At 45.4% G+C, this 25,525-nt stretch overlaps 1 long non-coding RNA gene across 2 annotated transcripts in view; it reads left to right on the forward strand.

The window, feature by feature from the left end:
• The window catches only part of LOC121555670, a 41,541-nt gene extending 21,695 nt beyond the window's left edge, over window positions 1-19,846 (forward strand). For both annotated transcript variants that reach the window (XR_005997977.2, XR_005997976.2), the window contains one exon: window positions 19,709-19,846. This is a non-coding gene — a long non-coding RNA (uncharacterized LOC121555670). The remainder of the gene's footprint in view (window positions 1-19,708) is intronic.
• The last annotated feature ends 5,679 nt before the right edge of the window (window positions 19,847-25,525 follow it).

Raw genomic sequence — 25,525 nt, forward strand, 5'->3', positions numbered from 1 at the left:
ACCGAGCCTCCACTGTCTCCTCCCAAGGACGGCGATCCATCCCCGCCTGAATCTCCTCCCATGTCCAGGATCCCTTTCCGTCCAGGATCTCCTCCCATGTCCAGTCTGTCTGCTCCTGGGCACGCTGCTTGGTCCGTGCTTGGTGGGATCTTCTGTCACGTTCGTTTATGGACGGGTCAGACCAAGGCGCAGCGTGAAATGCGTATATGTTTATTACAACGATAAACACACTACAAAACAAACCAAATGAAACGTGAAGTCCTAAGGCTAAACACAAAACAAGCCTCCACACGGAATAAGATCCCACAACTAACTAGTGCCAATAGGCTGCCTAAGTATGATCCCCAATCAGAGACAACGAGCGACACTTGTCTCTGAATGGGAATCACACCCGGCCAAACATAGATATACAACACCTAGACATCAACATAGAAAACACAACATAGAATATTCCCACCCTGACTCAACATATAAGTGTCCCCTGAGTCAGGGCGTGACATTACTTATCTTTTAAACTTCCATAGGTTAATCTATTGCTCAGTTATCACTTGGCTCATGTAAATCATTCTGTAGTTGTCCCTTTAAAAATCCTGTCAATATCCCCACTGTTCACATTTCTCTCATGTAAATGTTGTAGCTACATAAAAATAATAAACCATTTATTTTGGAAATGTCCAGTCTTTGCTATTTTCTTTATTACCATGCTGATGATTTTAAGTTGTATTAGATTTATTTTATCTGTTAAAGACATTGAATACATGTTTTTTACTATATTTACTGCATTTAGTATGTTCAGTTTCTTTCTCTGAAATAAGTTCATTTAAAGTTATGTGATCTGGTTTATATAGATACATTTCAATGTTGTTTAACACACAGTAACCAGAAACCTGATCTAATTTGCATATTCATATGGAGTTTGCAGCAAACAGAATGTTCGCCACAAGTTTCCCATAATTGTTTTGTCAGAAGTTCACAAGTTGCCGCAAATTTTACTACAACAGTTTGCCACAAAACTAATTTGCATGTGAAAATATGAGCTTGCTGCAAATTTGCCAAAGGTTTGCCACAACTTTCTGCCAGAAGCCTGTTTTTTAGGTAAGGGGAGGGGAGATGGCAGATAAAAGTAAAGGGAGAGTGAATAACTTGCACTCCAAGGTATTTGAAGCCAGCCCTGGAAATCTGAAATGGTTCTTCAGATTGACAGATTTGTAAGGCACGATTGTTAATCGGGTACAGCTCACTTTTCTGGTAGTTACGTTTATATCCGGAGAAGATTACAAATTGTTTAAAAATAGATAGTATTTTAGGGTCACTAATTACTGGATCCATTACATACAGTAGAAGATCATCTGCGTATTGAGATAGTCGATATTCTGTACTTTTACGCAACATGCCACGGAATAGACAAGATGCTCTTAAAGCAAGCAAAAAGGGTTACATTGCAAGGGCAAAGAAGTGAGGACTCAAAGGGCATCCCTGGCATGTCCCGCATGATAATGGGAAGTAGTCAGATCTAGAGCTATTAGTGCAGACACAAGCCCAAGGAGAAGAGTATAGAAGTATAGAAGATGGATCCAAGAGACAAATCTATCGCCAAAGCCAAACTTCAGGAGAACCGAAAATATGTTCCATTACATTCTATCGAATGCTTTCGCTTCGTCGAGAGCAATAGCAACTTCAGGTTCATTAGATAAAGATGGGGGGTAAATAATCAAACAGCGTCTTAATATTTGAAAAGGAGTGGCTCCTTTTACAATTTCAAATAATTTCAGTAATAATTTTCAATAAAATGGTCAAAAAGAAAGAACTAAAAAAATAGGGGCAGAAAAACCATTTCTCAAGCAATAATTTTGCTAGGACAGTCTGGGAGTGGAGGGGCCTAATTGGATGGGCCTAATATGAGGGGTATGTAACCTGAAAACTAGGGGCAGAGAGGTTTGGAACTCTCTTGTTATTGGTCTATTAAGTTACACTGCCTGGTGATGCCACCAGGCAAGCCGAAACTCCACCCATGCAAAACCTGCTGAGTAGAAGGTCCTGTGTAAATTGTGTTTTCAACCAACAACTATCAGGAAATAACACTGATCACATGACTGCGCAGTCTATACACAAGTTCCCCACAATGTTCACATAGCCTTGAAAGTCTTGATGAATTGTTGAAATTGCATGCATGTGGGTATGCGTGTGCGGCAGTGGCAGTTGATGTCGTTTAAGATGAGGGAGGACACATTTTTTTTAGGAGCATGGCCTTACTTCTATTACAGCATATTGTTTGACTGTCATTCATATTCCGTTCACCCAGCTCAATGTAACATCGATAGGTTTAGGCTACTTCTTGATCCTCAAATTTTCCCTATACCCATCATGAGGTTGCTACAACCTACGAATGAAAGTTTACAATGTAGGTGCACAGGTCGAGAGAAAAGTTTGAGTAATCAAGGTGACAGACAGTGACACATTCAATACCGCCTTGTTGGTGTAATCATTAGTCCAACAGTTGCAAACGAGAGTTTCTATTGGACAAATTCAGGTTTGTTTATCCCCGTTTCATTCTGTTTTGCTTCTGTTTAAGAAACGTTTTTCAACAGAATCACAGAATGATCACATGCAAACAGCATGATCACTGCTCGTTGTATATATAATTCCTTCTCGCATCTATGCTCTCTCCTCCGCTCACCTTTTCCCTTCACTTGTGGACTTCAGTGGACAATACAACAGCTGTCTGTGACCAGGCAAAAAACACTTTCCAAGCCAAACCTTCATACCATAGCTGCTAACCGCTACACACAGCCTACATCGTTGTCACCATATTAGTTAACGTCATACTAGTCAACATAGCTACTAGAACTAACACGTTAGTAAACCTGCTACAATCATGCAGTACAGTGTACAGCAAGCAGTTTAGCAGTAACACCGGCGGGACCCGGTGGCAATAAATTCATAAAACCAAAAGGTTATGAAGAGTTCCAGTGTTGGGTAGCCATAGCCAGCAAGCTAACATAGAATCCCACTCTGTTTGAGCCGGGTGTTTGAGTAGGCTAAACTAGCTATCTTCATTCCCTAGCTAAGTAAGCGAAAGTGGGGAAAGAAATACAACAAAATATAGCTAGCTCTCTCTCTTTGTTGCTTCTCCTTAATTTCTGAAGAAATTAATTTGTATAAAACGGTTCAACTATTGTCTTTCTCTCTCTTTGAATCAACTACTCACCACATTTGATGCACTGCAGTGCTAGCTAGCTGTAGCTCATGCTTTCAGTACTCGATTCACTATTTGATTGGGTCGGCAATACAGTGAGGGAAAAAAGTATTTGATCCCCTGCTGATTTTGTACGTTTGCCCACTGACAAAGACATGATCAGTCTATAATTTTAATGGTAGGTTTATTTGAACAGTGAGAAACAGAATAGCAACAAAAAAATCCAGAAAAACGCATGTCAAAAATGTTATAAATTGATTTGTATTTTAATGAGGGAAATAAGTATTTGACCCCTCTGCAAAACACGACTTAGTACTTGGTTGCAAAACCCTTGTTGGCAATCACAGAGGTCAGACGTTTCTTGTAGTTGGCCACCAGGTTTGCACACATCTCAGGAGGGATTTTGTTCCACTCCTCTTTGCAGATCTTCTCCAAGTCATTAAGGTTTCGAGCCTGTGTCACGATCGTCGTAAGTAACGGACCAAGGCGCAGTGTGATATGCGTACATCTTTTAATGAGTACTATTCAACAATAACAAAACAACAAAACGATACGTGAAGTCCTAAGGTTAACAAACACAAACCTCTCCGGCACAAGATCCCACAAATGACAAGTGCAAAACAGGCTGCCTAAGTATGGTTCCCAATCAGAGACAACAAGCCACAGCTGCCTCTGATTGGGAACCACCCCGGCCAACATAGAAACACATGAACTAGAAACTAACACCCTGGCTCAACATATAAGAGTCCCCAGAGCCAGGGCGTGACAGTACCCCCCCCCCAAAGGCGCGGACTGCGACCGCGCCACACAAACTCAAGAGGGTAGGCGGGGTAGGCGGATCCGGCTCCGGGCGTGACCACCACTCTCTCGCTACCCCCCCGTAGCGCCCCTGGTCTGGTCCCGCTGGCCCGGAGCTGGACTGGACACCGGTGGAGCGGATTGCTCAGGCTCCGGTGTGGAGCAGCTGACCGGTGCCAACAGGCACGGGCTGTGCCGGACTGACGACGCGCAACACTGGCTTGGTGCGGGGAGTAGGAACGGGCCGGACCGGGCTGACGACGCGCACCCCAGGCTTGGTGCAGGGAGCAGGAACAGGCCGGACTGGGCTGACGACGCGCACCACTGGCTTGGTGCGGGGAGCAGGAACAGGCCGGACCGGGCTGGCGACGCGCACCACTGGCTTGGTGCGGAGAGCAGGAACAGGCCGGACCGGGCTGGCGACGCGCACCACTGGCTTGGTGCGGGGAGCAGGAACAGGCCGGACCGGGCTGGCGACGCCGCACCACTGGCTTGGTGCGGGGAGCAGGAACAGGCCGGACCGGGCTGGCGACGCGCACCACTGGCTTGGTGCGGGGAGCAGGAACAGGCCGGACCGGGCTGGCGGCACGCACCACTGGCTTGGTGCGGGGAGCAGGAACAGGCCGGACCGGGCTGGCGACGCGCACCACTGGCTTGGTGCGGGGAGCAGGAACAGGCCGGGCCGGTCTGGCGACGCGCACCACAGGCTTGGTGCGAGGGGCTGGAACAGGCCGGGCCGGGCTGGCGATGCGCACCACAGGCTTGGTGCGAGGGGCAGGAACAGGGCGGGCCGGGCTGGCGACGCGCACCACAGGCTTGGTGCGAGGGGCAGGAACAGGCCGGGCCGGGCTGGCGACGCGCACCACTGGCTTGGTGCAAGGGGCAGGAACAGGCCGGGCCGGGCTGGGAACACGCACCACTAACTTAGTGCGGGGAGCAGGAACGGGTCGGGCCGGACTGGGAACACGCACCACTAACTTAGTGCGGGGAGCAGGAACGGGTCGGGCCGGACTGGGAACACGCACCACTAACTTAGTGCGGGGATCAGGAACAGGTCGGGCCGTACTGGGAACACGCACCACTAACTTAGTGCGGGGAGCAGGAACAGGTTGGGCCGTACTGGGAACACGCACCACTAACTTAGTGCGGGGAGCAGGAACGGGTTGGACCGGACTGGGAACACGCACCACTAACTTAGTGCGGGGAGCAGGAACGGGTTGGGCCGTACTGGGAACACGCACCACTAACTTAGTGCGGGGAGCAGGAACGGGTTGGGCCGTACTGGGAACACGCACCACTAACTTAGTGCGGGGAGCAGGAACGGGCCTGACCGTACTGGGAACACACACCACTGGCCTTGTGCGGGAATCAGGAACGGGCCGGACCGGACTGGTGACACACACCACTTGCTTGGTGCGAGGAGCGGGACTGGGTTTCCTCATAAACCTCCGCTCCCTCTGCTGCCTACTCAGTTCCTCTCGCCGTGCCTCCACACTCTCCTTTTCCCTCCTGACCAATGGCCCCCGTAACCTGGTGGCCTCCTCTCCTAGTCCACAAACTCGCCCTGTAGTTGCCTCCAGCAGCCCCGTCGTCCATGCCGTGTGCCCCCCCAAATTTTTTTATTGGGGTTGCCTCTCGCCTGTACGACTACGGCCCGGTTGGCGCCGCTTCTCCTCTCCTGCCTGGACATCCTCCCTCATCGCCCTCCGGTAGCGGACGGCCTCCTCCTCGGTGATCTTCCCCCAACCGAGGAGGACATCCACTAGCGTTACCTCCGGCGTTTGCTCCTGGACACGCTGCTTGGTCCTTATTTGGTGGGATATTCTGTCACGATCGTCGTAAGTAACGGACCAAGGCGTAGCGTGATATGCGTACATCTTTTAATGAGTACTATTAAACAATAACAAAACAACAAAACGATACGTGAAGTCCTAAGGTTAACAAACACAAACCTCTCCGGAACAAGATCCCACAAATGACAAGTGCAAAACAGGCTGCCTAAGTATGGTTCCCAGTCAGAGACAACAAGCCACAGCTGCCTCTGATTGGGAACCACCCCGGCCAACATAGAAACACATGAACTAGAAACTAACACCCTGGCTCAACATATAAGAGTCCCCAGAGCCAGGGCGTGACAGGCAGACATTTGGCAACTCGAACCTTCAGCTCCCTCCACAGATTTTCTATGGGATTAAGGTCTGGAGACTGGCTAGGCCACTCCAGGACCTTAATGTGCTTATTCTTGAGCCACTCCTTTGTTGCCTTGGCCGTGTGTTTTGGGTCATTGTCATGCTGGAATACCCATCCACGACCCATTTTCAATGCCCTGGCTGAGGGAAGGAGGTTCTCACCCAAGATTTGACGGTACATGGCGCCGTCCATCGTCCCTTTGATGCGGTGAAGTTGTCCTGTCCCTTAGCAGAAAAACACCCCCCAAAGCATAATGTTTCCACCTCCATGTTTAACGGTGGGGGTGGTGTTCTTGGGGTCATAGGCAGCATTCCTCCTCCTCCAAACATGGCGAGTTGAGTTGATGCCAAAGAGCTCCATTTTGGTCTCATCTGACCACAACACTTTCACCCAGTTCTCCTCTGAATCATTCAGATGTTCATTGGCAAACTTCAGACGGCCCTGTATATGTGCTTTCTTGAGCAGGGGGACCTTGCGGGCGCTGCAGGATTTCAGTCCTTCACGGCGTAATGTGTTACCAATTGTTTTCTTGGTGACTATGGTCCCAGCTGCCTTGAGATCATTGACAAGATCCTCCTGTGTAGTTCTACGCTGATTCCTCACCGTTCTAATGATCATTGCAACTCCACGAGGTGAGATCTTGCATGGAGCCCCAGGCCGAGGGAGATTGAAAGTTATTTTGTATTTCTTCCATTTGCGAATAATCGCACCAACTGTTGTCACCTTCTCACCAAGCTGCTTGGCGATGGTCTTGTAGCCCATTCCAGCCTTGTGTAGGTCTACAATCTTGTCCCTGACATCCTTGGAGAGCTCTTTGGTCTTGGCCATGGTGGAGAGTTTGGAATCTGATTGATTGCTTCTGTGGACAGGTGTCTTTTTACAGGTAACACGCTGAGATTAGGAGCACTCCCTTTAAGAGTGTGCTCCTAATCTCAGCTCATTACCTGTATAAAAGACACCTGGGAGCCAGAAATCTTTCTGATTGAGAGGGGGTCAAATACTTATATCCCTCATTAAAATGCAAATCAATTTATAACATTTTTGACTTGCGTTTTTCTGGATTTTTGTTGTTGTTATTCTGTCTCTCACTGTTCAAATAAACCTACCATTAAAATTATAGACTGATCATTTCTTTGTCAGTGGGCGAACGTACAAAATCAGCAGGGGATCAAATACTTTTTTCCCTCACTGTATGTCAGTTCATGCTGCAATTACTGTGTAAGTCGATGGAAGGGGGTGAGAACCATGAGCCTACTAGGTTTTGTATTGAAGTCAATGTACCCAGAGGAGGATGGAAACTAGCTGTCCTCCGGCTACACAATAGTGCTACCCCAGAGAGTGCTGTTGAGGCTACTGTAAACCTTCATTGCAAAACAGTGTCTTTTAATCAATTATTTGGTGACGTGAATATATTTAGTATAGTTTTATCTAAAAGGATAACTTTATTAATGTTTCACTATTTATTGGTGTGTGCATACTTGCACATGTGTTCCCCAGAGAGTGTGTGATTTTGAGGGGTGTCATCTCTATAATCAGAACTAAAGCTGTGGGATAAGTTTATTTGACTTCTTTATTTGACTTCTCTCCCTGACGACCTTTGCTCATACTCCCGGCTGGCTCATTGATCCTCATGGCGGTGATAATGTTGGGACCTACCGTGGCTCACAGCTCTGCAGGGTTAATGGGCAAACCTGATGATTTATGGAGGTTCCACCCCACCTTGCCTCTCCATTACACCTTGGTTGAGAAGGGGGCTAACTCTGACTGCATTGCTGTAGGGGCCACTGTAAGGGAAAAGTGCACCAAGCCAACAAAGTGCTAAAGCTTTGACAGGAAATGAACACCTCTCTTATATTGTTACCCTAACCTGCATTTTATGGTTCGACCCTCCTTTAGCGAATATTTTACTAAAAAGTGATTGCTGAAATGAAGGCAGGGAAAGTATTCAGAGAGAGAGAGAGAGAGAGATAAATGTTAGAGTGTAGAAATATTAGATCATTTGATGTGTTGAATAATGGAGATGTAGGTGGCCCAAAAAACGAGTGAACTAGGAAATCAAAAGAACAGGTAATCATGGTTGTCAGGCTGGATGCACATTATCTGCCTTTAAGTCTCAATATGTATTATATAATTACTCTGGTATTAATAGAGGTATCTCCCTGGGTGGGACCAGTGTAGGAATCGTATGCACATGTTAGTCATCAGTTATGACAATTGAACTGAAACATAAGTAATAGTCCTGTCAATCAAGTTCTGAAAAGAATGTCCTGATTTAAAACTGTAATTTTGAATAATGCTTGTAATCCTTTATGTAGGTCTATGTTATTTGGAATTGAGTCTACTGTCATGTCTTAGAGTCAACAGTGTATGTGTTTCGCAGATGTTGCTTTTTGAAATGGAGAGAAGCCCATGATTGGCTGCAGGCTAACAGCTCCACAGCTGTTAGTGTGTTAGCTGACACACAACGGGCTCAGTGCATCTGCGTGGGAAAACGTAAACAGAATCAAAAAAGTAACATAACACGTCTATTTTACCGGTCTTCTATTAGCCATAACATTGCAGCTACAGTAGAAGGAATACTGTGAAACCTCAAGTGCGGTGAACTTCAAGTGAAATTATTTGAAAACATCTCAATCCTGGGATCGTAGGTGTCGCTGTACTCCTAATTATCCCACAAAACTTTACTGCAAATCGAGAAGATTGAAATACTGCTAGTTTTTAATTAAAGGGGTCTGAACTTCCTGATTTGACCTAATTGTTCTGCTTGGTCATTAAGAAATGCAGGGGCCATGACAGAAGCCAAATGTGACCCATTTCAGGAAGCTAGGCGTATGTCGCACGCCACTGCTTCACAGGAGAGGCATTTGAACGTTTTTTGTTTTAATATGCGTTTTTGGGGGCAGAAATGCCTTCTGGAACATGTGAACTTTCATGTGCCTTAATAACAAACTTCTATGCCATCTGTAAATAATATTTTTTTTTTTTATTACGAGCCTAGTTGGTTTAATCAAGGAAAAAGACAGGAACCTTCCCGCTAGTCATGATTGGCTGAGATAATAGATGGGCTGGACATGCCGAGAGATGAGTTAGGATTGGTCTGCCATGTAGCATGGTTCTATCTATAACATGAGCTGCTCAGTATGTGTAGATAATCCTTGCTACCACAGCTTTTTTGAAAGATATAACGTTAACCATGGAGAACTGCAAAAGTGTTGCTACTGCTCTCAACAACATTGCTGCCCTGAATTTAGCAGGTTGTGATGGACTGCTTTCTGCACACGGTCAGTGTGAACCGGAGTGACTTGACAACGCGGGCCAAACAAGTTATACAAACAAAACGGAAACGACACACGATGTCGTAGTTAAGTGGTTCCAGTCTGTCGTGAAGTGTTCATCCATGTATACGGGTAAGAGTCTAGCTACATTTTCAGATATTATACGTTTCTAATTTTGTCAAAGTCGTTTTCATTGCAAGTTAAAGCATACTGTTTGTTAGCTAGCTAGCAAACATTCACTTGCTGGCTCGCTAGCTAACGTTACGTGTATGACCTGTGTAGTAATATTATTTGTATCCCAGAAAGACATTTGCATTGCTAGTTATAGCCTGATCTTAGCTATTTAGCTAACATTGAACCTAGTTGGTTAGCTTTAGCTACCTGCAGATTCAGACTACAGCATTTCATGCATGGTGGCTAGCTATGACAATCTGTTTGTATTGCTAGTAGTAGGGGTTGGGATTATGGTTCAATGTTTAGCTAGCTAGCTAGTTAGCTACATGTCTAAACAAAAGACGCCACTTCGCCAGATGATTACATGACCCATCAAATCAAATCAAGTTAGCCAGGTGTGTCTGGGGGTGATTAAGGCTATCTATTGTATTTCATGAACATTTCATGTACATGTCTAGACAATAGTGACCCATCCACTTAGCTAGATGTGGCTGTTAAGATGTGATTATAGCATTTCTTTCACATGACCCATCAATTTAAACAAGTGTGTATGGGTAAGCACTAAGCATCATCTAATAATTATAAAATATTTATCTGGACACTTTCTATTTTTGATATTGCTACTATGCAAATATCCAAGTAACCATTTCACTGTACCTTTTACACCTTCTCTATCCTGTTCATGTGACAAATAAACTTTGATTCTATTTGATATAGTGTGTGTTTACTAGAGAGACGGTAAAGTGAAGAATAACTTGGCCTGCACCAAAGTCAGATTAGGATATAGGCCAAGGACTAGATAAAGTGTATTTTTACCTGGAGTTTTTCCTTATTGTAGGCTACTACTTTAACCACTTTTAGTCTTGAAATATTTGGTTGTTTACTACACTACCTTGCTCACTCTATTTAGCACATGGCCTCACATGTGAATCCTTAAAGAGATGGGTGTGGCTGGGTTAAGAGGGTGTGAACGATGCTGAATAGGTGTAGACAAAGAAAAGCTCTCCGGTAGGTATACCAAATCATTCAAGGGCCATTTTCTCAAAAATTTTGTTACAAGTTTATTAACTTTCAAATAATGACTTTTCCATTGTTCCTCATCTGCAGTGTATGATATACCATTTTGTAGCGCTGAGTCTCTACTTTTATCCAATGTAAAAAAATACACATTCAAATTTTGCAACATAAGACCGAATCGAGGCGGTGGGTCACAAATGAGAGTTTTCTTGGGGGGGTGGTTTAATGTGGGTGTATTTTATGTGTGTGTTCGCATGTGGCAAGCGTATGTACAGTCACTCACCCTTCTAGATAACCTGAAACAGTCTAACAAGGTATTGTGTCCTGGAGTTGCCTAGGCTAGCTAGTGCTAGCCAAATTCTTTAACCAACTAGCAAAGTTGGTTTGACATTGGATAGCCTATCTCTGGGTCTAGTTAGGTACCGTCAATATGTTACACAATGTAATTGGGACAATATTTTCATGTTGCACATATTTTAGTGCTAGGACTGTTTTGCTAGCACAGACTGGAATATGTTCCGGGATTCAACCGATAATATTGAGGCGTTTACCACATCAGTCACCGGCTTCGTTAATAAAAGCATGGATGACGTCGTCCCCACAGTGATCGTACGTACATACCCCAACCAGAAGTCATGGATTACAGGCAACATCTGCACTGAGCAAAAGGCTAGAACTGCTGCTTTCAAGGAGCAGAACACTAATCCGGACAATTATGAGAAATTCCGCTACGACCTCAGACGAACCATCAAACAGGCAAAGTGTCAATACAGGACTTAGATCGAATCCTACTACACCGACTCTGACACTCATCAGATGTGGCAGGGCTTGCAAACTATAACGGATTACAAAGGGAAACCCAGCCGCGAGCTGCCCAGCAACGCAAGCCTACCAACACTGAACCATGCATGAGAGCACCAGCTGTTCATGACGACTGTGTGAACTCGCTCTCCGTAGCCGATGTGAGTAAGACCTTTAAACAAGTTAACATTCGCAAGACTGCAGGACCAGATGGAATACCAGGACGCATACACAGAGCATGCATTGACTGGCTAGTGTCTTCACTGACATTTTCAAACTATCCCTGATCCGATCTGTAATACCAACTTCTTTCAAGCAGACCACCCTGTGCCCAAGAACGTCAAGGTAACCTGCCTAAATGACTATAGCCCCGTAGCTCTCACATCTATAGCCATGAAATATTTTGAAAGGCTGGTCATGGCTCACATCAACACCATCATCCCAGACACCCTGGACCCACTCCAATTTGCATACTGTGTCACGATCGTCTTGAAGAGCAGTAGACCAATGCGCAGCGTGTTGAGGGAACATGATACTTTATTATATTAAAGTGTCAAACAAAACAATAAACGACTAAGACCGACAAGGAACAAAAACCCACAACACCCAAGGGAAAACATACAGTTTAAATATGGCTCCCAATCAGAGACAACCAGCCGACAGCTGACACTCGTTGCCTCTGATTGGGAGTCACACAGGCAAACATAGAAACAGACAACCTAGAACACCCAAACAAAGAAACAGAACACATAGAATGAACACACCCTGGCTCAACATATAGAGTCCCAGAGCCAGGGTGTGACAGTACCCCCCCCCCTAAAGGCGCGGACTGCGACCGCGCCTCAACTAAAGCAAAACAGGGGAGGGCTGGGCGGGCATACCTCCTCGGCGGCGGTTCTGCCTCCGGCCTTGACCACCACCCTCCAATGAACCCCCCATAGCGCCCCTGGTCCAGTCTGGCTCCGCTGGCTGGAGCTGACCTGGACGTAGCAGGAGCGGCTAGCTTCAGCTCCGTTGGGGAGCAATAAAGCGGTACCTGATCTGGCACCGATGACCCAGGCACGGGTTGTGCCGGACTGACGACTCGCACCCCTGGTTCGTGCGAGTGGCAGGAACGAGCCGGGCCGGGCTGGCGAAAAACACCGTAGACTTGGTGCGAGTGGCAGGAACAGGCCGGACCGGGCTGGCGACGCGCACCGTAGACTTGGTGCGTGGAGCAGGGACAGGCCGGGCCGGGCTGGCGACGCACCCCGTAGGCTTGGTGCGTGGAGCAGGGACAGGCCGGGCTGGGCTGACGACGCACACCGTAGGCTTGGTGCGTGGAGCAGGGACAGGCCGGACAGGGCTGGCGACGCACACCGTAGGCTTGGTGCGTGGAGCAGGAACAGGCCGGGCTGGGCTGGCGACGCACACCGTAGGTTTGGTGCGTGGAGCAGGGACAGGCCGGGCTGGGCTGTCGACGCACACCGTAGGCTTGGTGCGTGGAGCAGGAACAGGCCGGGCAGGGCTGGCGACGCACACCGTAGGCTTGGTGCGTGGAGCAGGAACAGGCCGGGCAGGGCTGGCGACGCACACCGTAGGCTTGGTGCGTGGAGCAGGAACAGGCCGGGCTGGGCTGGCGACGCACACCGTAGGCTTGGTGCGTGGAGCAGGGACAGGCCGGACTGGGCTGGCGACGCACACCGTAGGCTTGGTGCGTGGAGCAGGAACAGGCCGGGCTGGGCTGTCGACGCACACCGTAGGCTTGGTGCGTGGAGCAGGAACAGGCCGGGCAGGGCTGGCGACGCACACCGTAGGCTTGGTGCGTGGAGCAGGAACAGGCCGGGCTGGGCTGTCGACGCACACCGTAGGCTTGGTGCGTGGAGCAGGGACAGGCCGGGCTGTGCTGGCGACGCACACCGTAGGCTTGGTGCGTGGAGCAGGGACAGGCCGGGCTGGGCTGGCGACGCACACCGTAGGCTTGGTGCGTGGAGCAGGAACAGGCCGGGCTGGGCTGTCGACGCACACCGTAGGCTTGGTGCGTGGAGCAGGGACAGGCCGGACTGGGCTGGCGACGCACACCGTAGGCTTGGTGCGTGGAGCAGGAACAGGCCGGACCGTACTGGGAACACACACCACTGGCCTTAAACGGGGATCAGGAACGGGCCGGACCGGACTGGCAATACACCTCAGTACCTCTCGCCGTGCCTCTACAACTTCCTTCCCTCCTCTCGCCAATGGCTCCCGTAACCCGGTGGCCTTCTCTCCTCGTCTCCCATTTCGCCCTGTGGCAGCCTCCTGCTGCCCAGTCGCCTATGCCGTGTGCCCCCCCCTAAAAATGTCTTGGGGTTGCCTCTCGCCTGTCCGACGTTGACCCGTTTGGCGCCGCTGCTCCTCTCCTGCCTGGGTCTCCCCCTTTATCGCCTTCCGGTACCGGACGGCCTCCTCCTCAGCAATCTGCCCCCAACCGAGGAGGACATCCATAAGAGTCACCTCCTGCGTGTGTTCCTGGACACGCTGCTTGGTCCTGGTATGGTGGGTTTTTCTGTCACGATCGTCTTGAAGAGCAGTAGACCAATGCGCAGCGTGTTGAGCGAACATGATACTTTATTATATTAAAGTGTCAAACAAAACAATAAACGACTCGTGAAGTCCACGGTGACAAAGACCGACAAGGAACAAAAACCCACAACACCCAAGGGAAAACATACAGTTTAAATATGGCTCCCAATCAGAGACAACCAGCCGACAGCTGACACTCGTTGCCTCTGATTGGGAGTCACACAGGCAAACATAGAAACAGACAACCTAGAACACCCAAACAAAGAAACAGAACACATAGAATGAACACACCCTGGCTCAACATATAGAGTCCCAGAGCCAGGGTGTGACATACTGCCCCAAAAGATCCACAGGTGACGCAACATCTATTGCACTCCCACCCACCTGGAAAAAAGGAAGAATACAGTGCATTCGGAAGAATTCAGACCCCTTGACTTTTTCCACATTTTGTTACATTACAGCCTTATTCTAAATTGGATTGAATAGTTTTCCCCCCCTTATCAATCTACACACAATACCCCATAATGACAAATCAAAAACAGGTTTTGAGAAATGTTTGCAAATATATATAAAAACGAAATATCACATTTACATAAGTATTCAGACCCTTTACTCAGTACTTTGTTGAAGCACCTTTGGCAGCATTTGCAGCCTCGAGTCTTCTTGGGTATGACGCTACAAGCTTGGCACACTTGTATTTAGGGAGTTTCTCCCATTCTCCTCTGCAGATCCTCTCAAGTTCTGTCAGGTTGGATGGTATGCGTTGCTGCACAGGTATTTTTAGGTCTCTCCAGAGATGTTCGATCGGGTTCCAAGTCTGGGCTCTGGCTGGGCCACTCAAGGACATTCAGAGACTTGTCCTGAAGCCACTCCTGCGTTGTCTTGGCTGTGTGCTTAGGGTCAATGTACGGTAAGGTAAACCTTCGCCCCAGTCTGAGGTCCAGAGCATAACTGAAGCAGGTTTTCATCAAGGATCTGTCTGTCCTTTGCTCCATTCATCTTTCCCTCAATCCTGACTAGTCTCCCAGTCCCTGCCGCTGAAAAACATCTCTGTAGGGATGGTGCCAGGTTTCCTCCATACGTGACACTTGGCATTCAGGCCAAAGAGTTCAATCTTGGTTTCATCAGACCAGAGAATCTTGTTTCTCATGGTCTGAGAGTCCTTTAAGGTACCTTTTGGCAAACTCCAAGCGGGCTGTCATGTGCCTTTTACTGAGGAGTAGCTTCCATCTGGCCACTCTACCATAAAGGCCTGATTGGTGGAGTGCTGTAGAGAGGGTTGTCCTTTTGGAAGGTTCTCCCATCTCCACAGAGGAACTCTGGAGCTCTATCAGAGTATTCATCAGGTTCTTGGTCACATCCCTGACCAAGGCCCTTCTCCCCTGATTGCTCAGTTTGGCCGGTCAGCCAGCTCGAGTCTTGATGGTTCCAAACTTCTTCCATTTTAGAATGATGGAGGCCACTGTGTTTTTGGGGACCTTCAATGCTGCAGAAATGTTTTGGTACCCTTCCCCAGATCTGTGCCTCGACACAATCCTGTCTTGGAGCTCTACGGACAATTCCTTCGACCTCATGGCTTGTTTTTGCTCTGACATGCACTGTCAACTGTGGGACCTTATATAGACAGGTGTGTGCCTTTCCAAATCATGTCCAATCAATTGAATTTATCACATGTGAAGTCCAATCAAGTGGTAGAAACATCTTAAGGATGATCAATGGAAACAGGATGCACAATTTCTAGTTTCATTGCGAAGGGTCTGAATACCTATGTAAATAAGGTATTTCTGTTTTTTATTTTTAATATTTTTGCTAAAATTTCTAAAAACCTGTTTTCACTTTGTCATTATGGGGTAAAATGTTATCCATTTTAGAATAAGGCTGTAACTTAACAAAATATGGAAAAAGTCAATGGGTCAGAATACCTTCCGAATGCACTGTACGTAAGAATGCTGTTCATTGACTACAGCTCAGCATTTATCACCGTAGTCCCCTCCAAGCTCATCACCAAGCTCAGTACCCTAGGACTCAACACCTCCCTCTGCAACTGGATCCTGGACTTCCTAACGGGCCGCCCCCAGGCGGTGAGGGTAGGCAACAACACATCTGACATGCTGACCATCAGCACGGGGGCCCATCAGGGGTGTGTGCTAAGTCCTTTCCTTTACTCCCTGTTCACCCACGACTGCATGGCTGCGCACGGCTCCAACACCATCATCAAGTTTGCTGACGATACAACGGTGGTAGGACTGATCACCGATGACGAAGAGGCAGCCTATAGGGAGAAGGTCAGAGACCTGGCATTGTGGTGCCAGGACAGCAACCTCTCCCTAAACATCAGCAATACAAAGGAGCTGATCGTGGACTACAGGAAACGGAGGGGCGAGCACGCCCCCATCCACATCGATGGGGCTGTGGTGGAGCGGGTCGAGAGCTTCAAGTTCCTCTGCATCCACATCGCTAAGGACTTAACATAGTCCACACACACCCACACAGTTATGAAGAGGGCACAACAGCGACTCTTCACCTTGAGGAGGCTCAAAAGATTTGGCAGATCCTTAGAATGTTCTACAGCTGCACCATTGAGAATATCTTGACTGGCTGCACCGCTTGGTACGGCAACTTCAAGACACCCGACTGCAAGGTGCTACAGAGGGTGATGAGTATGGCCCAGTACATCTCTGGGGCTGAGCTCCTTGCCACCCAGGACCTCTATACCAGGCGGTGTCAGAGGAAGGCCCCCAAAAAAGTATACGACTGTTCTCTCTGCTACCGCACAGCAAGCAGTACCAGTGCACCAAATCTGGAACCAACAGGACCCTGAACAGCTTCTACCCCCAAGCCATAAGACTGCTAAACAAAACTGCTAAATAGCTAATCAAATGGCTACTCGGACTACCTGCATTGACCCTTTTTTGCACTAACTCTCTTGCACTGACTCTATGCAAAAACACTGGATTCTACCCACACACTCACACATACAGTAATTACACTGACACCCCAACACACACATACACAGCCCAACACTAAAAACAAGCAGTATTTAAATATTTTCGATTTGCTGTAAAGTGTTGTGGGATAATTTGGAGGGCCAGCTCCAGGCATAAGCAAAAATCTTTTTTTTTTTAGGAGCTCCATCGGGGTCTCAACTTCTTATTGAGAGTAAGAATAGCAAAATAAACCAGGTGCAATTTCTAAATGTGTTTGTGCAACAGCAGTTTTTCTATTGTTATGTCATTCACTCAATTAGCTGACAATTAGCCATGTCAATTGTTTGATTGGTAGTTAGTCTAGTCAGCTATCTAAACTGGTAGTAATCACCCAAATACCGACAGGGCACGCAGGGGCCCTGACCTGAAGGGGGTCCCAATTGATTTTGACAGTCATTCTCACTCAGATATCATATAATATTTGTATTTGTATTTATTATGGATCCCCATTAGCTGCTGCTAACATCAATTTATCTCAGCCAATCATCAGTCATTTGTGTTAGTGATGTGCTTGTTGAATGTCCTTCTCTATAAGCATGCTGAAAGTTTGTTGTCCATTTGTTTACTGTAAAATAGCATTGTATCTGGTCAAACACCATTTTTTCCATTAGTTTACTAAGGGTTGTTAACAGGCTAATGGGTCAGCTATTTGAGCCAGTAAAGGGGGCTTTACTATTCTTAGGTAGTGGAATGACTTTTGCTTCCCTCCAAGCCTGGGGTCACACACATTCTAGTAGGCTTAAATTGAAAATATGGCAAATAGGAGTGGTAATATCGTCCGCTATTATCCTCAGTAATTTTCCATCCAAGTTGTCAGACCCCGGTGGCTTGTCATTGTTGATAGACAACAATACTTTTTTCACCTCTTCCACACTCACTTTACGGAATTCAAAATTACAATGCTTGTCTTTCACAATTTGGTCAGATATACTTGGATGTGTAGTTTCAGCAATTGTTGCTGGCATGTCATGCCTAAGTTTGCTAATCTTGCCATTGAAAAAATCGTTAAAGTAGTTGGCAATATCAGTTGGTTTGGTGATGAATGAGCCATCTGATTCAATGAATGATGGAGCTGAGTTTGCCTTTTTCACAAAAATGTCATTTACGGTTCTCAAAGCTTTTAATTACCATTATTTATGTCATTTATCTTTATTTCATAGTGTAGTTTCTTCTTCTTTTAATTTAGTTTAGTCATATGATTTCTCAATTTGCAATACGTTTGCCAATCGGTTGTGCAGCCAGACTTATTTGTCATTTATTTTCCCCCATCCCTCTCATCAACATAATTTTTCAATTCCACATCAATCCACGGGGAATTAACAGTTTTTACAATCATTTTCTTAAAGGGTGCATCCTCATTAGTAACTGGAATAAGCAATATCATGAATTTTGACTAATTATCCAATGGATTATGATAATTTGCTATTAAAAATGTGGAGGTGAAAAACAAAAGTTTGCACACCCTATTTTAATTTGCTCAATGGCTCAGGCGGCCAAGTGTAGGCTACAGTGAAAAGTTGTTTGGTTCAAGACATTCACAGAAGTAGTGACAGCATAACACAATTCTCATCCAAACCGGAAAATGTATGCTACATTAGTCGTAGCGCTAACTGAGGAAAGAGTGACCTAACACAAGCGGTCATATTTAGATAACTCTCGGCTGACAGAAACAATAATATGAATTATCTAATATTAGCGATTGTTGTTTACAATTCAACACATCACGGGTGATCTCACCAGTGATCGAAATAATTGAGTAAAACACCTTCTAAAAATCTAAAGTAATCCTACGATGGGTAGTTTGTATGCTCCGCCATGTTTGTTTTTTTGCTCAACTGAAGATAAGAGGTTTCAAAATGAGTTGGGTCTGTTTGCAGTATGCATATTAGAGGGGGTGTGTCCTCTACCATCATTCACTTCTGGAAGTTTACTACATTGTAGAATAATAGTGAAGACATCAAAACTATGAAATAACACATATGGAATCATGTAGTAACCAAAAAAGTTTTAAACAATTTAGAGTCCGAGAAATTACCCAACAATGGCACAGTGATTTAAGTTGTTCCTTGAAATTACAAAAAGAGAAATGGCATAGAATCTGGTGCCATATAATCTAATGTTATCCTACTAAACCACATCCTGTAAGATGTCGAGTGGAGTGGACAACAAACAAAAAAAGTAATCAATCAAGCAAATGCATGACATATTATCGTCAATGGCCCTGAAACCCATCCTCCCACTCACATAATATACTAACTTGCCTACTCATACTATACAAGGTTACCATGGATACAGTGGAAACATTGCCGGCCTGCATCTCGTTTGGCCAGAGCAAGAGCCCAGTTCATTGCTTTAGCAAGACCTGGGTTCTTCTGGAAGTTTCTGTGGAGGAAAAAGTGATCGCTCCCTGACTCACCTCGCCAAATAGTGGAAAAAAGGAAAAGTAAATCAACATAGAAGTGTTGCCTGTTTCTCAAATGATCCTGCTCCAGTATAACTCCAGGGATGTGTTCATTTAGGGCACACCCTAGCAAAATGTTTTGCAACAGAAAACATTTGTTTCTTATTGGAAAAGCACAGAGTACCTGCCTGTTTCACTCCGTTGCGGAGCGTTATCTTCCATTCCGTTATCTTCCATTCCGTTATCTTCCATTCCCAGCATAAATATTATTATATTATTAATAATCTGATCTGCCCCTTTGTGCTTCTCTACTTCTATTTCTCTACAGTTAGTGTAGTGGAAAGCTGGAACTGAGACAGAACTGACCAGAACAGAGGCTCTTCATCTGAGGGTCACAGCTCATCGCCTGCTCTGTCACTTAGTCCTGGACACTGGGCACGTCTGTCAGTTCCAACAGCTGGAGGTGGCTGAGGTAATGCTATGGTGCCAGTAGAGAATTCCAGCTAAATACTGGAAAAATACAGGAAGAAAACAGGTTTCCGTTGAGGAATGACTGGTTCATTCCAGGTGGAGACTGCAAGGCTCAACCTAAAAAATATGATTGTAACAGTAGTATACTACTACTATAGCATATATGTTATCATCACTATTGCTATGTTTTGTAGTAGTGGTTGTTAATGGTGTTAGTGGTGCAGTAACACTGATGGATCTATAGGAAGTGGTAATGATCGGAAAAATGGTTTTAGTGGCTATTGTGGGATTGATTTGTTGCAGGCATTCCTCTTAAAAAGAGCAAAGTGTTACTCTTAGAGGTGGTTCCTTGATTGAACATAGTTATTTAGTGCAGGGGTAGACATAATCTTTGTCGGGAAACTGGCCCATAAAGTTTAAATCAATCAATTTTCAATCAATTTTATTTTATATAGCCCTTCTTACATCAGCTAATATCTCGAAGTGCTGTACAGAAACCCAGCCTAAAACCCCAAACAGCTAGTAATGCAGGTGTAGAAGCACGAACCTTCACTTAAAGAGTGAACCTTCTAACTGCATTCTATCACAATATTAGACAGTAACGGTAGCTAACGCATATTAGACAGTAACGGTAGCTAACGCACTTTTGTACATCGCGCTGTTCCGTACATTTGACCTTATTTTAGCGCCCCAAAAACGTAATACTTCCAGGTCAACTGTAATATGAATACCATTGTAAAGCACAATTTCTCCCCTTTCCAGCAAAATGAATGACGAGACCTTCATGCTGCCCGTCTCTGCATGATTGAAGAAAGCAATGGAGCTCCGCCGGGTCTTTTTTAAAATGGCGGGTGGGGAAGCGAAAGCTACAGCGTCATAGTGAAAGGGGGAGATATGTCGTGTGGGGAGCCAGCTTTTTTCACCCGATTTGTCCAACTTATCACCTCTAAAATGTAAATAAAACACTATAAAGACTTTATAGAATGTCTCATTACATACCTATTTGAAGGTTTGTGTCGAATTTGAATAGGGTTTCAGGGCGACGCTAAATTTATCTTAACAATTAAACTGTGGGTGTCACAGAGTTATGATGGCTCGCAGTGATTACGTGATAAATTAACAATTGATTGAATTAACTATTGATGAACTCACGAGTAATTAACTTTACACTCACCATTACAGTCACCATTGATCATTTCTTGTTTTTAATCTGCGAGAGAAGCGCTACACCTGGTGCAAAGAGGCTGTACGGCACAGAATGAGTTGAATAATGCGTGCCGTACATTACGTCGTGACATGTCACACTTTAACGTACAGTGTCAGTGGGGTCCGTTTTTTCAACTTTTCTCCAATACTATTGCCCATTACCATGTCAATCAACGCTGAATCGAAACTTAGTTCATACCCCGGATTTTGATGCCAACACTGTCGCTACAGTCCCATTAGTTTTCATTGCAGCCTCATTTGAATGCCGCGGTTGCCCACATATGTATGGAACGGAGTTATCTACCGTTAAGCGTTAAGTGCTAGAACCAAGTTCATGTTCTGTAGTCATGTCTGGAATACAGAGAAGTGTAGGGAACAACATCACCCAATAACCTCAACAAGCCCTGTACAGTACATGTACATACAGTACCGTACAGTACAAATAAATGTACACACACATTTAGGCCTACAATATGCCTTCTCATGTTTGGAAAACTGTCATAATGCTATAAGACGATATGCTGATATTGTGACAATATTGATATTGTAGCGATACGATATGCTGGTTCATTTTGTTGGAGTACTCTGACCACCATGATAAATTCAAGTCACTCATTCATCCACAGGTATATGTGCTACAGTTACCTCTGCTGTCTGAAGCAGTGGAGTATAATGCTGGGTGATATGGCCATACTGTATCACAATACTTTTCACATTTTTGACTGTATTTTATGTTTTTGAATAATACAAGTTCTAAATATGCTTTATGAGTAGTTTATTACCCTAGGGTGGCAACACATATATTATAAGTTAAATCCAACTTCAACCCCCCCCCCAACAATTCAGCATTTTCATTGTTTCTGCATTTCCTGCATTTTTGTTATCATTTCCACACTGTACCACGCAGGGCTGCATCATACGGGCAGAAAATCTAGGCCAAGTTAATTGGTGAACTGTTGGAATCATGGAAATATAATTATTATTCTAATTCAATAGTTGGAATATAGTGGGAAGCACCTTGAATACATTTTTGTTTGATATGACAAGGAATGAATAAGCCAGGGAGAAATTATTGACAGTGTAGGAACCAGTTTTGGTCAGTGTTTCCAAGTGACCCTTATTAGATGTTACATTACACGTTTTCTTACCTCAAGTAGCTAACTAACCAGAGTATGTGAGTGAAGTCCTTTCCTATCACTCTGCTAAAAACTGCTCCATGCTCACAAAAATAATAATAATCCTGCTTAAAATCACAATTTAACCAACACTCATCTATTTTTGTGACTACCTGGACCTGCCAATTGGTTTTTAAGTATTGAAACCAAACCATTATGGATTTGAATGAAAAGTATTTGAATAAACATGAAAAGGTGAATGTAAGAAGCGAACATCATTTCAAATAGGCTACATGTCATATTAAACAGCATAGAAGCACTCTAAATAGGTCCGGAGCCAGACGGGGACCTTAAGAAGGTACGAAAAATAATGATTTAGGCCAGGGGTGTCAAACGTCCGGACCGCGGGCCGGATCAGGCCCGCGGGCCGGATCAGGCCCGCAAACGGGTTTAATCCGGCCCGCGAGATGATTAAAAATAAAAATAAAAATAAAATATTTGTATTTTTTTATTTTATTATTTTATTTTGTAAAGTATAAAAATGCGCTGCAATTTTTCAATAAAATAAACTGCTGTTCCAATTGCGTCCACTGAGCACCTGAATAACTTGAACAAACAGCTGCAAGGGCGCAACAAAGTTGTCACACAGTATTATGACAGCATACGTTCTTTCAAGTTGAAGCTGTCATTGTGGGAGACGCAACTTGCCGGTGGTGATGCAGCGCACTTCCCCTGTCTGAAAAATGTGTGCGCGACCCAACATGTGGCAGACATGAAGCGGTTCAAAGATAAAATAACGGGACTGTTACGGGAGTTTGAGCAACGCTTTCAGATTTATGTTTATATGTTTTTATGTTGATGTGCTATTGTTTTTAATTGATTTTATTTTATTTGTATATTTAACCTATTCTTGACTCTGTGGTTCTTGCACTTGTTTGGGGAACAGGATTTCATTATTTTTATCTACATTTCTGCCTGAAAAATGACACCCTGATATAGTTCTGTGATCTGTGATATACTTCTGTGAATCACTGAGGCATTGTGTGTTTGTGTGTTCTTTGTCCTCAGAACTTTCAAATAACTTGAGGTGTTTTATGATTAATAGTGATATTGTGCTTTTGGACACTGTCCTCAGGCTCCAGCTTTATGTTTATATGTTTTTATGTTGATGTGCTATTGTTTTTAATTGATTTTATTTTATTTGTATATTTAACCTATTCTTGACTCTGTGGTTCTTGCACTTGTTTGGGGAACAGGATTTCATTATTTTTATCTACATTTCTGCCTGAGAAATGACACCCTGATATAGTTCTGTGATCTGTGAAACAGTTCTGTTAATTACATTTACATTTACGTCATTTAGCAGACGCTCTTATCCAGAGCGACTTACAAATTGGTGCATTCACCCTATAGCTAGTGGGATAACCACTTTACAATTTTTTTTAAAATATTTTTTATATATATATATATATTTTTTTTTTTGGGGGGGGGGGGTAGAAGGATTACTTTATCCTATCCCAGGTATTCCTTAAAGAGGTGGGGTTTCAAATGTCTCCGGAAGGTGGTGAGTGACTCCGCTGTCCTGGCGTCGTGAGGGAGCTTGTTCCACCATTGGGGTGCCAGAGCAGCGAACAGTTTTGACTGGGCTGAGCGGGAACTATGCTTCCGCAGAGGAAGGGAGCCAGCAGGCCAGAGGTGGATGAACGCAATGCCCTCGTTTGGGTGTAGGGACTGATCAGAGCCTGAAGGTATGGAGGTGCCGTTCCCCTCACTGCTCCATAGGCAAGCACCATGGTCTTGTAACGGATGCGAGCTTCAACTGGAAGCCAGTGGAGTGTGCGGAGGAGGGGGGTGACGTGAGAGAACTTGGGAAGGTTGAACACCAGACGGGCTGCGGCATTCTGGATGAGTTGTAGGGGTTTAATGGCACAGGCAGGGAGCCCAGCCAACAGCGAGTTGCAGTAATCCAGACGGGAGATGACAAGTGCCTGGATTAGGACCTGTGCCGCTTCCTGTGTAAGGCAGGGTCGTACTCTCCGAATGTTGTAGAGCATGAACCTGCAGGATCGGGTCACCGCCTTGATGTTAGCGGAGAACGACAGGGTGTTGTCCAGGGTCACGCCAAGGCTCTTCGCACTCTGGGAGGAGGACACAACGGAGTTGTCAACCGTGATGGCGAGATCATGGAACGGGCAGTCCTTCCCCGGGAGGAAGAGCAGCTCCGTCTTGCCAGGGTTCAGCTTGAGGTGGTGATCCGTCATCCATACTGATATGTCTGCCAGACATGCAGAGATGCGATTCGCCACCTGGTTATCAGAAGGGGGAAAGGAGAAGATTAGTTGTGTATCGTCAGCGTAGCAGTGATAGGAGAGGCCATGTGAGGATATGACAGAGCCAAGTGACTTGGTGTATAGGGAGAAAAGGAGAGGGCCTAGAACTGAGCCCTGGGGAACACCAGTGGTGAGAGCACGTGGTGCGGAGACAGCTTCTCGCCACGCCACTTGGTAGGAGCGACCGGTCAGGTAGGACGCAATCCAGGAGTGAGCCGCGCCGGAGATGCCCAGCTCGGAGAGGGTGGAGAGGAGGATCTGATGGTTCACAGTATCAAAGGCAGCAGACAGGTCTAGAAGGACCTGAGGCATTGTGTGTTTGTGTGTTCTTTTTCTTTAGAATTTTCAAATAAACTTGACGTGTTTTATGATTAATAGTGATGTTGTGCTTGTACTATTTTGGACACACTGTCCTCAGGCCCCAGCTTTATGTTGTATGTTGATCGTATTAAAACAAAGAAAACAATCTGAAGTTGTTGTTTTTAAGTTATTTATACCATGATTTTTCCGGTCCGGCCCACTTGGGAATAGATTTTCCTCCATGTGGCCCCTGAGCTAAAATGAGTTTGACACCCCTGATTTAGGCTATATTATTTTGTGAAGCATTTGCGAGCGCGCAGCATTTAAACAACATTTAGTTGTATTAAATCATTATAGTCTATACATTTTGCATATAGGCTGTGACTTACTTAGAATTATTCACATATTAAACGAAAAATGACTTATTAGTGCCTTTGAATTCATTTTTTTTATTCTTTTTTATTAACACGAGTTAGGCCAGTCTATGGCTTCAGGCTCATGTGATGGTCCTTGGAAAGCAGGCCAGCAGCGGAAAATATCCTCTCTACACTTGCATAGCCACCGTGGATGCTAAACACCCTTTTGGCCACTCTTGCCAGGCTGGGCAGAGATGTAGAGTTCTTTTTTTATTTTTCTATAGGTAGGCCTTAAGATTGTTAGGCAAAATAACCATATCAAAAAACGGAAATCTCCTTGAACGTGGGAATATGCCAGGCCTATTGG

This window comes from Coregonus clupeaformis, chromosome 4, assembly GCF_020615455.1.
Source record: "Coregonus clupeaformis isolate EN_2021a chromosome 4, ASM2061545v1, whole genome shotgun sequence".
Taxonomy (NCBI): domain Eukaryota; kingdom Metazoa; phylum Chordata; class Actinopteri; order Salmoniformes; family Salmonidae; genus Coregonus; species Coregonus clupeaformis.